We start from the raw sequence: 6,157 nt of genomic DNA, 5'->3' as shown, positions 1-6,157 counted from the left end.
ATAAATGAACATTAAATATTTAGATAGTCATTCTTAGGTAAAGCATTTTGTAGGATGTTCTATGTTTAGCATAGCTAATTATTTCTCCCCCAAATACTGTATATGCTTTTATTCCTCTGGTTTGAGAAAAAAATCTGTCTTTAAAAAAGGTACTTTCCCTAGTGGTCTTGCCTATGAGGAGAACTTTATTTTATTTTATTTTATTTTATTTTATTTTGAGGTTAAGAGTAGCAATTTTACTGAGAACTGAGAGAGACAGGAGGAGACCTGGAAAGTGGGTTGCCCAAAGAGATTTTTATTTCTGTTTGCACCATTAAACCAAGTAAAGCAACTAATTCAGTATAATTCACTACCCACAAATGACTTTTCTTTCTTTGGCTCTATTAATTTCTATGCTTGGGCTCACCATGGTTTGGTCAACTTTAGGAATTAAAGGTAAGGTTCACCAAGGGCCAGGGATTTAGCTCAGTGGTTCCACCACCTGCCTCACAAGTGCAAGGACCAGTGTTCGATCCCTGATACCAAAAAAAAAAAGGTAAGGCTCACCAAAATTGTCCTTCAGTACAAAACAGGCCTGCTAAAATATTTGTAGTGAAAAAAAAATTCTTGTGGTGATCTGATGGTGGATTTTCTTTGTTTTTGTCTAGTTTTGATGTTTGCTTCTTTTCTTTAAATTTTTCTAACTTTCTAGATACTTAAAAGTTTGCACAATTTGTATGGTAGGGCATTTGTTTTATGCATCCCTATGCTAAGGAGAATATGATGTCAGTTTTACTTAGGTATCACAAGTGAAATAGGCCAAATTCCAGGTCTGTACCTATTTGAGCAGAGTATAAAAAGAAACAGGAATAATTAGGAGAACATTCAGGGGAAATAGTTATTTACTTTATGTTTAGTAGCTCTATCTAACACAAAGTCATTCACATATTGAAATGAGTGACCTGCTTTAGGAAACAGTGAGGGATTATTCAGTCACTGAATAATAACCAGTTTCAAAGAAGAGTCAAAAACTAGTGAACAGTTAGATTAAAATAAATACTCTTCTGGGCTGGGGATGTAACTCAGTGGTGCGGTGCCAGCCTGGCAAGTGCAAGGTCCTGAGTTCAATTCCTGCTACTGAGACAAAAAAAAAAGATTTCATAATGAAAAGCCAAGGCTCAAGAATCCAGAAAGATGTACACCATCACAATCGCTTGACAACACTGCCAATCTGAATCATCTGGGCTCTAAAGAGAAATAAAGCTAGAAATGACATCTCTCTGGATGGAAAACAGCATGTTCTTCCTTTAGTATTGGTTTGAATGTTTATCTCTTCTAAAACTCATTGAAATTCATTTGCTAATGTAATAATATTGAAAGGTGGGACTTTTAAGAGATGATTGGGCCTGAGGGCTCCACCTTCTTGTGGATTTAGCACCTTAAGAAAAAGTGGGAGTGGTCAAAGGTGCAGCCTCAGCCCCTTGCAGTCGCAGCTAGAGTGGGGCCCATACTGGCCTTCGCCAGTAGTGGATCCTGACGGCCCCGGACACTACCAATAGAATAACTAGAACAACAATAGAATAACGAATAGGAGGGTTGCGGTGAGCCTTGAGCCTAGGGCGCGGCCCCAGGTGGAGCTGCCACAGGTGCAGATCTTGGTGGTGGTAGCAAATATTCAAAGAACTTGGAAGGTCAAAGCAGAGTGGGTGGTACCGGAGGCTGCAGGCTGAGCTGTGAGTTTACGATTTAAAGGTAGACTGTGGGCCAGAGTACCAAAAAAAAAAGCTGAGCTGTGGGAAAAATGGCAGCGGGCGGATCAAAATACTTGCTAAACAGTGGACTCAGACAAACTCTACTTTAACATCGTTTTACTGATTAATCAGTTGCTGATGTATATTCAAGATGAGTGGATTAGGAGAAAACTCTTTGGAATCACTGGATCCATGAAAATGCAAATTACCATGTGATACTCCAGGGCAGGGTCTTACCTGAAGTGGTGAAAAGTGGAGAAGAGAACAGGAAAGCAAATATATCGAAGAATTGGCTGAACTGATATCTGCAAATCTTAGTGATATTGACTATTTCAACATCAAACCAGATAAATGTGAGATTTTAAAGGAAACAGTAAAACAAATACGTCAAATAAAAGAGCAAGGAAAAGCTGTTTCCAGTGATGATGATGTTCAGAAAGCTGATCTATCTTCTACAGGACAGGGAGTTATTGACAAAGACTCTTTAGAACCACTGTTAGTTCAGGCATTAGATGGTTTCTTGTTTGTGGTGAATCGAGATGGAAACATTCTATTTGTGTCAGAAAATGTCACACAATACCTGCAATATAAACAGGAAGACCTGGTTAACACAAGTGTCTACAATGTCTTGCATGAAGAAGACAGAAAAGATTTTCTTAAAAACTTACCAAAATCTACAGTTGGACAAATGAGACCCAGAGACAAAAGAGCCATACATTTAATTGTCGTATGTTGATAAAAATAACACATGATGTTCTAGAAGACATGAACACTAGTTCTGAAATGCGCCAGAGATATGAAATAATGCAGTGCTTTGCCTTGTCTCAGCCATGAGCTATGATAGAGGAGGGAGAAGATTTGCAATCCTGTATGATCTGTGTGGCATGCCGCATTACTACAGGAGAAAGAGCATTTCCATCAAGTCCTGAGAGCCTTATTACTAGACACAATCTTTCAGGAAGGGTTGTTAATATAGATACAAATTCACTAAGATCCTCCACGAGGCCTGGCTTTGAAGATATAATCCGAAAGTGCTTTTTAGTCTTAATGATGGGCAACCATGGTTCCAGAAACATCACTATCAAGAAGCTTATATTCATGGCCACGCAGAAACCCCAGTGTATCAATGTTTGTGGGCTGATGGAACTATAGTGACTGGACAAACAAAATCCAAACTCTTCCGAAATCCTGTAACAAATGATCTTCATGTTTTTGTCTCAACTCACTTTCTTAAGAGAGAACAGAATGGGTATAGACCAAACCCAGGTCCTGTAGGACAAGGCATTAGACCTCCTGCTGCTAGATGCAGCAGTTCGGTAGGCAGCATGAGCATGTCACCACATCAAGGCTTACAAATGCTGAGCAGCAGGGCCCATGGCTTGGGAGACCCCAGCACCACAGGGCAGCTCAGTGGAGATAGGTATGGGGCTTCCAGTAACATTGCTTCACTGACAGCTGGGCCAGGCATGCAATCACCAACTTCCTACCAAAACAACAGCTATGGGCTCAACATGAGTAGCCCCCCACATGGCAGTCCTGGTCTTGGTTCTAACCAGCAAAATATTATGATTTCACCTCATAATCGTAGGAGTCCAAAGATGGCGTCACATCAGTTTCTCCTGTTGCAGGAGTGCACACTCGCATGGGATCTTCTGGCAATACAGGGTGCCACAACTTTTCTAGCAGCTCTCTCACTGCCCTGAAAGCCATTAGTGAGAGTGTGAGGACTTCTCTTTTATCTACTTTGTCTTCACCAGGACCCAAACTGGATAACTCTCCCAATAAGAATGTAACCCAACCAAGTAAAGTGAGCAGTCAGGAAAGAGTCACTTAGGCTTGTACTTTTACCAGAATCCAGTGGAGAGTACAATGTGTCAATCAAATAGCAGAGATCACCTCAGTGACAAAGAAAGTAAGGAGAGCAGTGGTGAAGGGGCAGAGAATCAGAAGGGTCCTTTGGAAAGCAAAGGTCATAAAAAATTATGCAGTTACTCACCTGCTCTTCTGATGACCAAAGCCATTCCTCCTTGACCAGCTCCCCCTTGGATTCAAGTTGTAAAGACTCTTCCATTAGTGTCACCAGCCCCTCTGGAGTCTCTTCCTCAACATCTGGAGGAGTGTCCTCCACATCCAATATGCATGGGTCACTGTTGCAAGAGAAGCAACAGATTTTGCCTAAGTTGCTGCAAAATGGGAATTCACCAGCTGAAGTAGCCAAGGTTACTACAGAAGCCGCTAGAAAAGACACCAACAGTACAATTGCTTGTGGTCAAGGAACTGTCAAGCAGGAGCAGCTGAGTCCTAAGAAGAAGGAGAACAATGCACTTCTTAGATACTTGCTGGACAGGAATGATCCCAGTGATACACTCTGTAAAGAATTACAGCCCCAAGTTGAAGGAATGGATAATAAAATGAGTCAGTGCAGCAGCTCCACCATTCCCAGCTCAACTCAAAAGAAAGACCCTAAAATTAAGATGGAAACAAGTGAAGAGGGATCTGGAGACTTAGATAATCTAGATGCTATCCTTGGTGATCTGAGTAGTTCTGACTTTTACAATAATCCTATATCGACAAATGGTAGTCATCTGGGGAGCAAGCAACAGATGCTTCAAGGAACTAATTCTCTGGGTTTGAAAAGTCCACAATCTGTGCAGTCCATTCATCCTCCATATAGCTGAGCAGTGTCTCTAGATAGCCCTGTTACTGTTGGCTCAAGTCTTCCAATAAAGAATATCAGTGCTTTCCCCATGTTACCAAAGCAACCCATGTTGGGTGGGACTTCAAGAATGATGGATAGTCAGGAAAATTATGGCTCAAACATGGGTGGACTGACCAAACAGAAATATGACTGTGAGCCAGACACCTACCTCAGAAGACTGGGGCTTACCAAATTCAAAGTCCAGCAGAATGGAACCTATGAGTTCAAACTCCATGTGAAGTCCAGGAGGAGATTAGAATGCTTCTTTGCCCAGTTCTTTACCCAGACCTTCAATGGGAAGCGCTATGCCAGCCTTGCCTCTTCGGTCAAATAATATACAAGGTGCAAAGCCAATGTTGCTGCTATTGTTGCTGCTGCTGCAGCAGCAGCTGCAGAAGAAACTTTTTTTTAAAAGTGGGAGTGGGTTCTCTCTGCTCTTCCACTCTTCTGTCTTATAAAGACATAGAATTAAACTCCTTTAGAGGATGCAGTGTTCAAAGTATGATCTTTGAAATAGACAGGAATCTTGGCAGACACCAAACCTGCTAGCCCCCTTAATATTGAAGTTTCAGCCTGCAGACCTGTGAGAAGTCAATTGTTGCTCTTTATAAATTATGCAGGCTTGCCTCAAGCTTCTAGCAAAGAAGAGCAGGACAAACCCAAAGCTCATACAAGGAGGAAATTATAAAGATCAGAGCAGAAATCAATGCAATGGAGACTAAGAGAATGACACAAAAAAATCAATGAAGCCAAGAGTTAGTTCTTTGAAAGAATAAACAAAATTGACAAACCCTTAGCCAAACTTAACAGAAAGAGGAAAGAAAAGGCCCAAATCCATGCAATTAGGAATGAAAAGGGTGAAATTACAACAGACCCAGAGGATCATCAATACCTACTTTAAGAACCTATACACAAATAAGATGGAAAACACAGAAGAAATGCAGATTCTTATATATGTATGAATTACCAGTGTTGAACAAAGAAGACCTACAAATTCTAAACAACCCAGTATCAATGAAATTGAAAATGTAATAAAAAACTTACCAACTAAGAAAAGGTCCTGATGGCTTCACTGTTGAATTCTACAAGTCATTTAGAGAGGAACTACTGATACTACTGGTTAAACTCTTCAATGAAATTGAAAGGGAAGCAATACTCCTGAATTCATTCCTGGAAGCAAGCATCAGCTTGATCCTCAAAGCAGAGAAAGACCCAACCGAAAAAGAGAACTATAGGCCAATCTCACTAACAAAAATAGATGCAAAACTCCTTAATAAGATACTGGCAACTAGAATGCAGAAGATCATCAAGAAGATCATATACCCTGACCAAGCGAGATTCATCCTAGAGATGCAAGGTTGGTTCAACATACACAAATCAATCAATGTAATACACTATATCAATAGAGCCAAGGACAAAAACCATGTGATTATCTCCATAGATGCAGAAAAAGCTTTTGACAAAATCCAACACATATTTATGATAAAAACCTTACAAAAAGTTGGAATAGATGGTCTCTACCTCAATCTGATAAAAGCCATCTATGAAAAACCAACAGCCAATATCATACTAAATGGTCAAAAACTGAAATCCTTCACACTAAAATTAGGAACAAGACAAGGATGTCCACTGTCACCACTCTTGTTCAATATAATCTTCAAAACATTAACCATAGCAATTAAGAAAAGAGAAAGAAATAAAAGGAATAAAGACAGGAAATTAAGTCAAA

The 6,157-nt window shown here is 40.2% G+C and overlaps 1 pseudogene; it reads left to right on the top strand.

The window, feature by feature from the left end:
* The first annotated feature begins 1,881 nt into the window (after positions 1-1,881).
* LOC101721758 (nuclear receptor coactivator 3 pseudogene) lies at positions 1,882-4,886 on the top strand (annotated as a pseudogene).
* Positions 4,887-6,157: the final 1,271 nt, after the last annotated feature.

Source organism: Heterocephalus glaber, unplaced genomic scaffold, assembly GCF_053883595.1.
Source record: "Heterocephalus glaber isolate CG9 unplaced genomic scaffold, H.glaber_assembly_v1.0 deba00001429, whole genome shotgun sequence".
In the NCBI taxonomy this organism is placed as follows: domain Eukaryota; kingdom Metazoa; phylum Chordata; class Mammalia; order Rodentia; family Bathyergidae; genus Heterocephalus; species Heterocephalus glaber.
This window is presented reverse-complemented; position numbering and strand designations above follow the sequence as displayed.